Genomic DNA, 16,320 nt, shown 5'->3' with positions numbered 1-16,320 from the left:
TCAGGTGATTGTGGTGGCCATACTGTAATTTGCAGTACCTCCTCCTGTTTAGTTTCTAGAAAATCCCTGCACAGCTTAGAGCTGTGCTTTGGGTCATTGTCTTGTTGTAATATGTTAAAATATGTTAAAACCTATTGGTTCAGTTAAAACCAATAGGTTTTAACTGAACCTATTGGTGATGCTGTGGGAGAGGGGGAATAAAAATGCTAAATTATAGGAGAACTACCCCTGGCTCTTAATTTTATCTTATTTAATTATATTTGCTTTATAATACTCCCAGCTTACCTTGGAACCTCAGTGGGCTCTTGTTGTAAGTTTAAATTCCAGAACAGGGGTCCTCACTTCCTTTCAAGGTCCACAAGCTATTTGCTGCTCAATTATTTTATTTACCATTTTCAGTATAAGAAGATTCCATGTAATGAGGATTTTCTTTTATTGTTCCCCCAACCAGGATAAGCCAGGTGGTTTGCTATAGAGCTGTGTGTGTATTTCTTGTGAATGATGAGACATTTTTATTATAAACATAACAAGGTTTATTGCACAGTTAGAATCATATGGAAAATACAAACACTAAATCAATCATAAATATATAATCACTCACTACTTTCTTCAACTCTACATAATTATAATGCTCTCATACGCCTCTTTCCTTCCTATGCATTTATAACCATGTAAAACATATGAGCAATAAAAAATACTAAATTAACTAGCATATACCATTGTTCAATTCATACTCCTTCACAGTAATACATATGGATAACCTTGCATATAATCTCTACTTCACATACACACATAATTATCTTCTATATTTTTTTCTATCCTTTCCACATGCATAAGACTAAAGGTATTTTGTTATCCCCTTTCTTAATCAACCTCTTAGAAGTGCTTCACCACAAGCCAAGTGTGGGAATTTATCCCGTTTTTTTTTTTTTTTTTTTATTCTCTGATTCACTATTCTGATGAGGTTTACAATCTAAACAACATATATTCACATATATATATATATATACACATCAGGAGTGGCCAACTTAATTTGTGATGCGATCTACTTTTTTCCTTCAAAATGTGCCGCGATCTACCCAAAAATTGCATTGCACAAGGTGCACAAATCGAGGGATGACTGTATGTTTAAAATTCGTCATGATTGACCGAAATTAAATCCGCGATCAACTCGTTGGCCACCCCTGATATACATAATTACATTATATTCCCTCTCTCTCTTGATACACATGAACATCAAATTGGGAATATAATCTTCTCTGGCCCTTCAGATCTCTCAGTTGGTTACGAACAAACTGGTTGCTCCACTCAGAGCACTAACTATTTGTTGACAATGACAATAACATCTAATACATTACTCCACATATGCTTTTACATCAGCTAGGTAACTCACTCTCTGATTCTTTCTCCCTATCTACCACTGGTGCCTCCGTAGCCAGGTGGGCAGGAGCAGCAGTGCGTAGCACACGCTTCTTCATTAGACCGGGGTTCGAGCCCGTGACTACCAAATACGGAGGATGCGGAAAGGTCAGGAAATGACCACCGCATATCCCTGGAGCAATATGGCCTTAGTTGCTAATGCTCCTAAAAACCAAACCCCCCCCCCCCTTTTATAGTAATGTATTCAGCTCGACCTAACAGTACTATTCATTGTCTATCAGTTAACAGAATCAAAATTTCAGGAATTACTTTCTCTGCCTTTCTCTTTTCTTTCCACTGCCTCGATAGGGTTCCTGGCTTCTGATCTCTTTCAAGCGGTCGTCTTCCTTGGTCTGGCTTACTGGTCCAACAGGTGCACATCTCTGGACTGCATTGATTGTTGTTCCTTTCCATAGTACAAAGGTTTTGCTTCTGGGTCACTGCTCTGGCCATTCAGTTAGACTTTCCTACAACTATCTTCACTTCTCATATCATTTTCTTTCTTATTCTTTACCCTCACTCTACTTTTATTAATACCCACTGTACTGTCCCAGCCCTGTTCTCACTCCCATTTTCAAAAATCTTCCCACACACCTCCAAAATCTCTCTCACCTTCCAAATCCTGTCTCACTCGCTCTCCACACTCTTGTGTCTCCTTTTTTGTTCATCCCTCTTCCCTTGACCAATCACCATTAATTTCTCTTTTTCATCTTTATTCTTATTCACTAAAGTCTCTCCTCTTTGCCTAGGGAACCTTCTGTATGGCCAAGCCATCCTTTCACAGAAATACCCGGTTGTTTACGGAACTGCTTCCATCAGTTACTTTACTAAATGGCTACTCTCTTATAATCCCTTAATACTTTTTTCTATGCTCTTTGCCCGACCTAGCCACCCTTCAGTTTTCAACGGTGTCACAAAGTCAGTTTACAACTGCAACACTTTGTATCTACCGAAACTTAGTGTTTTCCATTACTAGAGTCACTGCCGATTTTTCCCTTAAGTATAGACAATTTCTGGCAGGGCATTTTCCCTCCACAGTCAATTATTAACTATTATTTTCCCTTCATCTTTACCGTACTATGCATTTGTTTGCACTTACAGTTTTTAAGGAGCAATTTGGTGACGGTGCCTTTTCCCTTCCTAACTTATCTTTGTGGCCATATCTGTGTGCTGCGTCCGTTATACACTGGTGTTCAAAGAAAGTGCATCACCTAGGAATTTCACATTTATAACCCTTTTTTGCAATGGTATGTTACATTAATGACTAGCATCACAAATAGAAATATATAAACAAAAGATATTTATTAATAGTTAAAAGTAAAGCTAAGTAATATTTGACAGGTGCTCTCAAAATATTCCGAAATGAGCATTTGCAATCTTTATACAACAGTTTTGGTAAACACGACAATTATGGCTGAAATGTTATCAGAAGCCCTCATTTTGCTTCAGCTTATCATTTTAAATGGAAAACGAAATAAAAGTTCACCAGGTGCACTCTAATATTTAGTTGAACCGTCTCTGGCCCTGATGACCAGCACACCGATGAGGCATTGACAAGATCAATTTCTGAAGATATTTAATGATAGTTCGTGGTTCCAAACACGAATTATGGCTTCCTAAAGTTCACAAAGGGTCTTTGGTTTCTTTCTGGAAACTGCAAATTCCACACAATGCCAATAGTTCTCTATAGGATTCAGGTCCGGTCTGGCTGTTTCCTGGCCAGCTAAGAGTTGTAATGGACTATTCTTCGAACCATTTTTTCACCTGTAACAAATGTAAACACATTACTGTTGAACCTCTAATGCAGAAATGAAGAAAATTTTGAATCCTGCGGACCACTACCATGATTTTTCCATAAAAGTAACATTCTAAATATGAATATTACTAACACTTGTTTTTGCACTCCAAGTTATTTGCAAAAAAATGGATATAATTTATGTTAATATAATTAATAATATAATGGCCTTATAATGATAAAAAAAGTATAATAAATAAACGCAGATATATTCATTATGAAAAATGGAAAAAAAACATTTTAAATTTCATTTTATTAAAAATGAATTAACATTGATATTAATTAATATTAACAATTAATATTAAACAATTATGAAATATTGAGTGCACCTCAACATAGAGGTGTATAAAGGATTAATTATAGCAAAGTAATCAGTGTGACATTTGTTGCTGCTTGTTTGAAATAAGCTGTTGAATTCTTGGCTCCAATGACGTTACTGCAACACGGAAAGCCGTTTGTATTTCTAGCCGACAGCAGTACTTGTTTTTAATTGCCGTAACTGATGAAAATGTCTTTTCACACATATATATAGTTGCGAATGGAATTAAAATTTTGATGGCCTTTTCACTCAACACTCGGTACTCAATTTTTACAGAAAGCCAAAAATTAGATCTTGTTAGGGATGAGTGGAATTTACCTTTGAGACTGTCGTCGGATGGTAGATCGATTAGGCTTTCTTTTTCTTTCATGTTCAAATTACTATCCTCTATTTTCGCTGAAAATGGATCTATTATCCACGTAATTCCGTTTCTGGGGTCCTCTTCCTTTGGGTAATAACAACCAAAAGAGTCAGTGAGCGACTGTAAGTGCAATCGAACAAGAGTTATTACCAGTCGGTTGACATCCTCCTGTTTCACACAATCATCAAAATTTGGGAACATTTGCAGATCTTCAGCCAACCGCATTTGCCACAGCAATATCCTTTGAAATTCATCCATTTTGCCTCGCAGTGTGAACAGATTTGTAAGCTGTCTTTGCAAGGATGTGTTCAGCTCGTTTAACAGAAAAAATATCTGCCAGGTATGGAAGCTTGGCTAGCCAATCATTCTCGGACAAGAGATCATGGAACCACGAATTATTTTGCTGCTGGAAGAATAACTTGACTTTTTGGTGCAGGTCGAACAATCGGGTTAGTACTTTGCCCCTCGACAGCCATCTCACCTCAGCGTGAAGAAGAAGAACATGAGTATGCTGAGAGCCCATTTCTTCACAAAGTGCCTCAAATATTCGAGAATTGAGCACTTTGTGGAGAATTTCGTTTACAATTTTAATTACATCAGAGAGTACTTCATGCAGTTCTGGAGATAATATTTTCACCACAAGTTGCTTACGATGTATAATACAATGAGTAAACAAGATGTCTGGGTGTCCAACGTCTTTCACTTTTGCAACAAATCCTGAACGATGTCCAGTCATGCTTGCAGCACCGTCTGTGCATATCCCAACACATTTCTTCCATTCAATACAGTCAGTCCTCGCATAGCACGATAGTTGTGTTCCTAGAAACCCTTGTGCAATGCAAAATCGTGCAATATAAACAACATGCCCTATGGGAAAAATAGGGTTAGGTGCTGACCACCCAAGATTGAACACACATTTGTAACCAAAACATTACCAAACGCAAATTATGATAATAAAATACTTACGTATTTTATTATGACTATTACGTAATAAAATATTGCTACTGCTTTTGCTTCTATCGTAAGCAAACTTGTTTTTGTTTGATTTTCTATCCAAACAGATGACAGCCGTTCCATCTCTTCCAATTCTTTGTGTCTTAATCTAATGGATTTTAATTACACTTTGAGTTGTTCCTGCTATGAAAGTTTTTATTTTCTCTGCATTCTTTTTAATTTTCGACATTACCTCATTTAGGCCTGTGGCAAGTGCAATATCACATGGTCTTTCATTTTGCTCAAAGCGTTTCACAATTTCATATTTTTTCTCTATCAACAGATGTGGACTGGCCATAAGCCTTACTGGGGAAACCCTGGTGGGCCGAGGCCGGTGTGATTTTGGCCATAAACGCTAATATGAGGCCGCTACAAATTTTCCCGGGTAAGAATTTTTGATCCAGTCCGCCTCTGTTTATCGATATTGCTTTTCTTTTTCTATCTGAATCTGTAGTGTCTTCACCAGGACACTTCCTTTTCACACCTTTTAAGTATTTTACTAATTTTTAGGGAATAAAGCACAATTACAAAATGAGGAGGCACGCTTGATACACATAAACAAAGCTGCGCGTGTGTAGCAACTGAATAAACACAGTAAAGGCAGAGACACTATGAACACCTCACTAGCTCACATTTTACTAAAGCACATTTCTAGGGGTTACTACCATAAATAAAACAATAAAAACAATTTCCAGTTGCATTTCTGCTAGTGGAATCTGTTATAAACTGGTAGTAAACTTGATCTAATTGCATTTGCGATAATACCAATATCTGGAATTGTGTGGGTTTTTACGTTATTATGGTGAAACGTGTTTCCCCTTCATTGATATAAAAAACATAAATACATTTTCAGAATCTTCTCTTCATTCCTATCGTGTTGCGTTCAGTTGGGGTGAGTCCGCGTTCGACTGCCATTTCTTGTAAACAAAGGCGGATCGTGCATAAGCGAATTCGGTTCATGTTATATACGATATCATTCCCCTATTTACAAATCGTGTATGATCGAATTTGTGTAGTGTAAACACGTGTTTTACGAGGACTGACTGTACTGTGTTTCAGGAAATAACCATTAAGTACATTGAAAATTTCAGAGCCGGTTGTTCTACCTGACAAGATTAGCGAACAGAGGAGTTCTTTCTTTAATTCTCCTTGGCAATCAAACCTCACTAAACAAAGAACTGCCTTGTTAGTTATGTCTGTTGATTCATCAAGTTGAATTGAATAAAACTTAGAATTTTTCACAAGTGCAATCACTTGATTTTCAATATCTTTGGCCATGTCTTCAATTCTGCACTTCACAGTGTTAGCAGACATAGAATTCCTTTCAGTTTTTGGACAGCCTGTTTTCCCAAAACCTCTTCACAGGCTTGTAACAAGCAAGGCTTTAATTAATTCTCCAATTGTATACGGCTTTTTACATCTTGCGATTTGAAGTTTTTACTGAAGACTTATCTTCAACAATCGTTGTTGCTAATGAACTTTTTTGCTTTTGCAAATTTTCACGCATCCTTTGGAAGTATTCAACTGGCTTTTTAGCTAAATCTGGGTGTTTTGATTGCAAGTGCCTGCCGAGTTTCAAAGGTTTCATGGCATCATTGGATAAACTCTCAGAACATATAATACAAAGCTGCTGTGGATCCAGTTCACTTCCAGGTTCTTGAATAAATCCAAACTTCAAGTAGTCCATATCATATTTTCTTGAAACTTTGAACTTTTTTTTCTCTCCGCCTCCAGTTCTAATGTCCTTCCTGATGATGCCTTGCGGTGACTGCGGAGGCTCTGATTCATTAACCAACTCATGACAATGCGATGTATTACCTAAGAAGCGCAAAATGCTTGCTTGCTTTTTCTCACTTATTGGGGTTATTTTATTTGAATCTAAAACCAAACAAGAAATAAGATAGTTATCAAACTCAGGCTCTTTGATGCCATTAAATATCACACTGTGCACAGTTAAAATAAAAATATCACTGGTCACTTACCTAAGAAGAGTATCGTATTGAATAAACACCAGTATAGCATTGACGAAAATTCACTTCTTGAATAAGCCCAACAAAACGAAACAATCGGACTAGAATCATTATTCGCTGAGCAAATTGACTGTTGACGGCAGAAGCACTACTGACAATGCTGAGCAGCGTTGTTTATCGCTGCGTAGATCTTGCCCCGAGCATAGACAAGGACAGATGTCAAAGTAGTAGTTTTTTTCTCTTTTTCGCCAACTGAGCTGTAACTTGCCATCCTGCTTGCCGCTTGGGGCAAGTCTTGCAAACTGCGCTGTGCCCAGGCTAGGCCATCGATAAGAAATAGAAATAGCTTTCTATATTTTTTTACAATAAAAGCATTGCTAATACCGGATACTGCACTGGGCCTTTTATAAACATGCAACGTAATAAGGCGAAAATTGCAAAAAAAAGTAGAATCAGAATATAATGAAACATTTAATAAACACGAAAATTGCAAATATATTCAAATTACTCTGCGGACCACTTGTTGCCGACCACTGCTCTAGGAGACATTTGTGAATTCTGTGAAATATTGATTTCACAGAATTCCATTCTGTGAAATCAATATTTGTTGTAAAGGTGGTTGTGAAATCTTGCAACTGTGGTTGTGAGGAAAGAACATCCCTATTAGTGAGAATTTAACTGAAATCTGTAAATATGAGGTCCGAAGTCTGTTCAAGGTTTAGGCCTGAATGGATGTCAGATGACCTAATGAGACTTGTGGCAGAGGAGAAAAATGCATGGGATGTATATAAATTATCAGGAGACAGGTACCTATGGTAGGTATAAGATGGTCTGTAATCAAGTCACAAAGGACGTTAGGCAAGCAAAGGCAGATTACGAGAAATCTTTGGCAAACAATGCAAAGAAAAACGGTAAAGAATTCTTTACTTATGTGAACTCTAGAAGGAAGGTATCAGATTGGTCCATTTGACATCGATGGTTCGATTGTTGATGAAAACAAACTGAATGAGTATTTTGCCTCTACATTCACACACGAGGAGGTCTGTAGGGAAGTGGAGGCTAGAAGCTTATCAAACTCTGGCAGGGAGATAAACAATTTTGAAACCATCATCATCATCAGCCATTTTCAATCCACTGCAGGATGAAGGCCTCTCCAGCAACTTTCCAGCTCCTTCTGTTTTGAGTACTGGCCATCCATTTACTACTCAAAAACTCATGAATTTCATCTATCCATCTCCGCCTTTGTCTTCCAGGTTTTCTCCTAGCTCCTCTTGGGTACCATTCTGTTATTTTCTTAGTCCATCTGTCATCATGTCTTCGAGCTATGTGTCCTGCCCAAGACCATTTTAGTTCTTTAGTTTTGATAAGAATGTCCTTTACTTGAGTTTGCTGCCTAATCCATGTGTTTCTCTTCTTATCTAACCGTCTGATTCCCAATATAATTCGTTCCATTCTTCGCTGTGTAGTTCTTAGCTTCTCCTCCATTCTTTTGGTGAGTGCCCAAGTTTCACTTCCGTAAGTCATGGTGGGGAGTATACATTGATTCATTATTTTACGTTTCAGACAAACTGGGATATTGCTCTTCAGTATGTGACTATATTTCCTGAATGCTATCCATCCAAAATTTATTCTTCTCTTGACTTCCAGCCATTTATCATTATTACAGCTAATAACTTGTCCCAGATAAGTATATGACTCCACCTTTTCGATTACTGCTCCTTCAATCATTATTTCCCTTTCCGTGGCATACTTGTTCATCATTACTTTTGTTTTAGCCATATTCATCTTTAGTCCAAAATCCTTACTAACTGTGCATAACTGATTAAGATTTTCCTCTAATTCTTTGGGATCGTGGCTTATGACCACAATGTCATCTGCAAATCGTAAATGGTTTAGGTACTCTCCGTTCACAATGACACCTTTCTGCGACCAGTCTAATCTTCTGAAAGCTTCCTCAAGGGCAGCAGTAAACAGCTTCGGAGATATTGTGTCTCTTTGTCGAACTCCTTTCTCGATTTTAAATTTGCTACTGTCTTTGTCTAGTCTAATAAAGGATGTAGCACTCTCATATATTTTCTTCAAAATCATAATATATGGAGTATCTATGCCTTGTCTTTCTAGTGCCCGAAACATTGCCTTATGCTGTATGGAGTCAAATGCCTTTTCATAATCCACAAATGCCAGGCATAATGGTGTTTTATATTCATTTGCTTTCTCCATTAGCTGTGATATTACGTGAAGGTGATCCATAGTTGAGAATCCTGTCCTAAAGCCAGCTTGCTCTTTCGGTTGATTCTCATCAAGTATTCTTTCTAATCTGTTAGTAATGACCCTTGTGAACAACTTGTAGATATGGGATAACAAGCTAATTGGTCTATAATTTCTGATTTATCTCCTTTCTTATGCAGCAAAACTATGATTGCGTTATTCCACTGCTTAGGCATCACACCTTTTCTAATGCACTTTGTGAAGAGCCTTGCCAGTTTTTGTGTTATGTCTCTTCCTCCCAATTTTAACAACTCTACAGTAACTTCATCTTCCCCAGGGGCTATCCGATTCTTCATTTTCTTCAATGCATGTTCTACCTCATCAGGAAGAATATTGGGTATGTCGTATGTGTTGCTACTTTGCAATCCATCTTCCCCACTGCTGGTATCATTCCCTCGCTCCTTGTATAATTCTCTATAGTAGTCTTCTGCTATTTGAATTATGCCTTCTCTGCTGTTTATAAGTACACCATCGCTATTCTTCAGTTTCAGTATCATTTGTCTTTCTGTATTACTGCTCATGGCTGCTGATTTAAATCCTTTGTTTTTCCTTAATGCTTGTTCTACTTTTCTTGTGTTAAATCTTCTTATGTCCTCTCTGAGTCTCTTTCTAATGGCTTTGCATAACTCAGTATACTCAATTTTCTCCCTGTCAGTGTTTTTCTTGCTCTTCATTTGTCGTCTTTGGTTCATCGTGACAAGTGTTTCTCGACTAATTTTTTCTTCTTTGGATTTCTTTTTCCCTATAGGTTTCTTGGGCTTTATCACTTTCAGAAAGTTGTAATATTCCTCGTCGATATCTTGGTCCTGAGCAGTCTGCAGAAGCTCAAACTTGTTCTAAAGTTCCAGTATATATTGCTTTTTCTCCTCCTCTGTTATTTCAAAGACCTTTGTATTATTTACTCGAGTCAGTTTTTTCCTTTCCTTTCCTACATCTATATCAAGTGTACATCTTACCATTCTGTGATCACTTCCAACATTTACCTTATTCAGGACGGTAACATCATTCACAATATATCTACTGTTAGTGAGGATGAAGTCAATTTCATTAGTTGTTAATCCATTTGGACTCTTCCATGTCCACTTTCTGTTCACCCTTTTCTTGAAAAAAGTGTTCATTACTGACATTCCTTGAGATTCTGCAAATTCCACAAGTCTTTCACCTCTTTTATTTCTTTCACCAATTCCAAAATTTCCTATAGTTCCTCTTTCTGCGCTGTTTTGCCTTTTTCCAACCTTAGCATTGAAGTCCCCCATAATAATAGTGTAGTGGGTTTTCTGCTCATCTAGAAGACTCAATTTCAGTGTACATTTCTTCAACCTCTTCATCATCATGGCTCGATGTTGGTGCGTAAATCATTATAATCTTTAGCTTGTACCTCTTAGAAATCTTGAGTATTAGTCTTGACACCCTTGGTGATGTACTTTTGAATTCCAAAATGTTGTTTTTAAAATCTTTATGGACCAGAAACCCAACTCCACCTTCACTCCTTTCACTGTTTCCATTGGTGTACAGCAGATTTCCACTTGATAAACTTATAAGTGATTCATTTCTTCTTCTTGTTTCAGCCAAACCGATGATATTCCAATTCACATTTTCTAATTCCTTTTCCAGCTCTAATATCCTGTCTTCACCGATGAGTGACCGTACGTTATAACAGGCCAAGTTCAATTTCCGTGCATGGCAGCCTGGTCGTACCCAGAGATTCTTAGCACCCTCTGCTTCCACTCTGATCCTCTCACTGCCGTAAGAGGGAGAGTGAAAGCTGCTGGGGACTGAGGGCCATTTGTATTGTTGTGCTCTCATTGCTGGAGGGTTTGGTCTTTTCCTCTTCACGCTGACCAGGCATCTTGAAGAGAACCACTCTACACGTTCGTTGCCATCTAAGTGACGTAACAGGGCTTACCATCGAGAAGGTGTGCATGAGTGGATTTTAGGGAGGCAGGCGAACCGGACTTCTCCTAAATCTTCTGTAATAGAGAGATATTGGATCCATCAGTGTTTTAGGCTGAGTGTCTGATAACACACAGGATACCTGTTCCCTTCTAAGCCCCTTGATTTTGAAACAGCTAAGCGCAAAGTGGAGGAGAAATTGTTGAAATTGAACATAAGGAAGGCATCTGGGGTGGATGGGATCTATCCAGTTATATTAAAGAAAGCAGCAAAGGAGTAAGCAAACTCTTAGCCATAATTATGAAAGCTTCCTTGGACTCAGGGAAGGTCCCCATGGACTGGAGATATGCAAATATGTCCCCAGTACATAAGGGGAGGGATCAGAGGGTGACATGAGTAACTACAGACATGTTAGTCTAACTTCTGTTCCAGGGAAAATAATGGAGTCACTGGTTAAGGAAGTGATGCAGGATCATCTAAACAAGACTGCAGTTATAGTTCAGACACAGCATGGGTTTGTTAAGGGGAAGCCTTGTCTGACCAATTTGATTGGATACTATGATGTGGTCACAAAGGAACTGGATTCAAAAAATAATTTTGATATCTCATATACTTGGATTTTAGGAAGGCTTTTGATACTGTGGCACATGGAAGACTACTGTACAAAGTACAAATTGGAGTAGTGTGGCATTAAGGGCAAGTTGCTACAATGGATGAAAGGATTGTTGAGTGGGAGAAGACAGAGTGGTTATCGATGGACACTGCTCTTCGTGGACTAATGTTACTAGTGGAGTCCCCCAGGGTTTGGTGTTGGGCCTATTGTTGTTTTAGGTATTTTTCTATGATATTGATGAAGGGTTGATGAATTGAATCTGGTTTAATGTCCAAATTTTCAGACGATGTAAAGGTTGGCAGGATTGATAATGACAGTAACTATATTATGCTACTGCAACAGGATCAGGAAAAGTTGAGCAGATGGGTTGAGAGGTGGCAACTGAAGTTTAACATTGGCAAATGTAAAGTAGTGCATATGGGTAGCAGTAACCCCAGAGTAACATGTCAACTGGTACTACACTCAGGATAGTGCAGAATGAAAAGGATCTGGGGGTAATTGTGCAGTCAGCTATGAACTTTTCTGAGCAGTGCAGACAGTCTGCAAGAGTAGCTCATAGTGTCAATGATATATAGGAATTTTGCTATCAGGGATAAGGAGGTGATTGTCCCCTTGTATAAGGCAATGGTCAGGCCACATCTTGAGTACTGTGTACAGGTCTGGAGGCCTCATTTTAGGAAACATGTAGAGCTGTTGGGATGAGTACAGAGAATGGCAACGAGTTTAGTGAGTGGAACAAAGAAAGGCTTAAGTTCTGCAAATTGCAGTTTCTGGAGACTAGAGACCTGTGAGATGATCTAATTGAGGTGTATAAGGCCTTGAATGGTTTGAGTAAGCTCAGCTAATGGGATTCTTCCTCTTGCTCAGATTACTCACTTGATGGGACATAAATTCAAATTGAGGAAAGGCAATTGTAGAAAAGATGTGTGCGGAAATTTGCCTTTAGCCAGCGGGTGGTTGATAGTTGGAACAAACTTCCATCTGTCATAGTGGAGGTCAGCAACTTAAATAAGTTCAAGGCAGAAGTAGTAAACATTTGGAGTTTTTTTATTTATTTATTTTTTTGGCTGATGCTATATAAGCTTGCTTTCTTGCATCATATGCCTCTACTAATGCTAATTCTAATATAGTTTTTAAATGTTCATAATGTTTTTAACCGATTGCCCAATCTAATGCTTATTTTAACTGCTAATAATTATATTAACCTCTGTAAAATTTGGCAAGCTCAGGGGTTGAGAAGTGCCAGATTTAAACATCTTCTGAATCCCTAGTGGTTGCACAGTTTTAGAGGAGCCCATTTGAATGTGAATAATGAGTACAAACAAATGGATTAATTTTCATCTGTAAACATAACTATCTTGTTCTTTCATCTTTTTTTTTGCAAGCAGATTTAAATTTCAATGGTCTTAATTCTCACATCAGAATAAATTTGCCTTTGTCAGTTGCCCTAGTGTTGCACTACTTTCAACAAATAACTTTAGCTATATCACAACTTTGAAAATTCTGATTTCATAAACTGCATGGTTGCTCAAATCAAACAACTTCTTTATAACTGTTTTGTCTGCTGTGTGTTGTCACTGAAGACCACCTGTTATCTGATGAGTGATGAGTTAGCCCTGAAACAGATTATTGTAGCAATTTCATCTTTTAAACCAATACCCTATCATTGAGCCATCTATTTGAAAATAGTGCAGTTTTATCTAGATTGTGAAATCTGCTGGATTTTAAAGTACTGTATTTTACGGGGAAACGGCATGTTTGTTCTGCTGTGAGAAATAAGACCAATCAATACAGCTTAAATCCTTCTAGCCAAAAAAACAGAAATTGAAAAAGATAGTCCTGCAAGCTTTTTTTTACTTGGATTCTTAAAGATAAATACGCTCATCTATATGAGTGCCGGATTACTCGCTTAATATTTCCACATTGTAAAATGTGCAAGATTTTAAAATTTTCTGGATTCTGAAGTGCTGGATTTTACAGAGTTTACTGTACTTTGATTTTAGTTTGTCAGTAGAAATGTGACTTACTGAATCTGAGGACTTTTTTACTTTTGTTTTGAATTTTCAGTATATGTTAAGAACTGGGTAAAGGTCATTATCATCAGCCATTTTCAATTCACTGCAGGATGAAGGCCTCTCCAGCAAATTTCCAGTTCCTTCTGTTTTTTGCAATGGCCATCCATTTACTACCCGCGAACTTGTGAATTTCATCTGTCCATCTCTGTCATTGTCTTCCAGGATTTCTTCTAGCTACTCTTGGGTACCATTCTGTTATTTTCTTAGTCCATCTGTCATCATGTCTTCGAGCTATGTGTTCTGCCCAAGACCATTTTAGTTCCTTAGTTTTGTTAAAAATGCCTTTTACTTCAGTTTGCTGCCTAATCTATGTGTTTCTCTTCTTATCTAACAATCTGATTCCTAATATAATTCGTTCCATTCTTCACTGTGTAGTTCTCAGCTTCTCTTCTATTTTTTTGGTGAGTGCACAAGTTTCACTTCCATGTCATGGTGGGCAGTATACATTGGTTCATTATTTTACGTTTCAGACAAATTGGGATATTGCTCCTCAGTATGTGACTATATTTTCTGAATGCTATCCATCCAAAATTTATTCTTCTCTTGACTTCCAGCCATTTATCATTATTACAGCTAATGACTTGTTCCAGATAAGTATATGAATCCACCTTTTCAATTACTGCTCATTCAATGATTATATCCCTTTCTGTGGCATAGTTCATCATTACTTTTGTTTTAGCCATATTCATCTTTAGTCCGAAATCCTTACTAACTCTGCATAACTGATTAAGATTTTCTTCTAATTCATGGCTTATGATCACAGTGTCATCTGCAAATCGTAAATGGTTTAGGTACTCTCCGTTCACAATGACACCTTTCTGCGACCAGTCTAATCTTCTGAAAGCTTCCTCAAGGGCAGCAGTAAACAACTTCAGAGATATTGCATCTCCTTGCGAACTCCTTTCTCAATTTTAAATTTGCTACTATCTTTGTTTAGTCTAATAAAGGAGGTGGTTATCTCATATATTTTCTTCAACATCATAATATATGGGATATCTATGCCTTGTCTTTCCAGTGCCTGAAACATTTCCTTATGCTGTATGGAGTCAAATGCCTTTTCATAATCCACAATGCCAGGGATAAATAGTGTTTTATATTTATTTGCTTTCTCCATTAGCTGTGATATTAGGTGAAGGTGATCCATAGTTGAGAATCCTGTCCTAAAGCCAGCTTGCTCTTTCGGTTGATTTTCATCAAGTATTCTTTCTAATCTGGGTACAGGTATTGTTTGTTATTCTGAAACTCAAGATTTTGAAGTGATTGCCGTTCATTGTATTTGTAACTTCACCACCCTTTTTGTAGTTGCTATTTACTGTCCTTCCCCCATATTACCACAAAACCTTTAGTTGTTTCTTATTCAGCTTCACATCTTTTATGTCCATCATGGATAAAATTGTCTGCAGTTGATTTTAATATTGGAATCGATGCTTCATGAAATTTGGGTAATCATCTTAAAGCCCATGTAAAGGTTGTGAATTGTGAGGGACTTCCCTCTCCACCCGACAAGAGATGGTGGAAGGTTAGATAGAATTTTTTAAAAATTTATCCTTGGTCTCTTTTTGTCTTATTCTGAGTATGCATTTGCTTCTGACCATTCTACTCAGGCTGTGTGGTTATCGTGCAGTGTGATTTATTTAAAGGTGTTTTCTCTGAAATATATTAAGTCTTATTACGTAGACTTTTTATTTCAGCTGTTTTCCCTGGTTTATCTGCTTACAGTTATGCCTGTCAGAGCTTGGTTTTGGGATATATGTTGGCTATCATTTATTGTAGAGACTGTCACATCTAGAGATTGTAATATTTAGTGGTGATTGTCTCTGACTATTTTGTTTTGAGTTACGCAATAAAAGTATCAGAACTTCAGAGTTCTTCATGTGCTTCTTATAATAAATATTCTTTTGAGAGGAAACAATTCAATATTGCTAATACAGTAGAGCGTCAGTTATCCAGAATAATTAATGTCAGACCTCTTCAAGATAGCAAAATTTTCCAGATAATCGAATTTAAGGTAAAATTAAATAAAATAATAATATACATAAAAATTGGCACATTTACATATTTGGATAGGTATTTTACTGCACATTTGGGGATTTACTGCTAATTTGTGGAAAAAAATTTAAAGTAATTTTTTAAAAATGTTTGATCATTTTTTGTTTCGTTTATAGTGATCTTTTTTGTTTTTTTGCTGCTAAATCTCAATTTCCTTAATAATATCAATTTGATTGTATCACATAAGACCTGATTTTCTGTCTATTTCAGTGCTGTTTTGTTTCGTTGACATCTTACCGTAAAAAAATGAGAACAATAATAAATCGCACAGTTTTGGCCAATATTACTGTATTCTTACTGAATCTGGACCTAAAGTAAACATAATATGAAATGAAGAGAACAAAATATGTCATGGAAAATTGGGTTCACGGAAGCGAATAACTAAACTCTTATCACTCATGGTTTCTTCGAAACCATGAGTGATAAGAGTTTAGTTATTCCTAATTCATTAGTCCTAATTCAACATTTCACCAGATGTATGATGTAAAAAAAAAACAGACAGAAATACTCTTGTAACATAATAAACATGTCTCACAAATACTACCATTGATAAAAAAAAAAAAAA

The 16,320-nt window shown here is 37.1% G+C and overlaps 1 protein-coding gene across 6 annotated transcripts in view; it reads left to right on the top strand.

Annotated features, from left to right (window-relative positions):
• LOC150090521 (bifunctional peptidase and arginyl-hydroxylase JMJD5-like) overlaps window positions 1-16,320 on the top strand; it is a 153,663-nt gene that overhangs the window by 110,552 nt on the left and 26,791 nt on the right. The gene's annotated exons all lie outside the window — the stretch shown is intronic.

Source organism: Mastigoproctus giganteus, chromosome 1, assembly GCF_048544385.1.
Source record: "Mastigoproctus giganteus isolate SK-2022 chromosome 1, ASM4854438v1, whole genome shotgun sequence".
Lineage (NCBI taxonomy): Eukaryota > Metazoa > Arthropoda > Arachnida > Uropygi > Thelyphonidae > Mastigoproctus > Mastigoproctus giganteus.
Note: the sequence above shows the minus strand (reverse complement) of the source record. Positions and strands in the feature narration are given on the sequence as shown.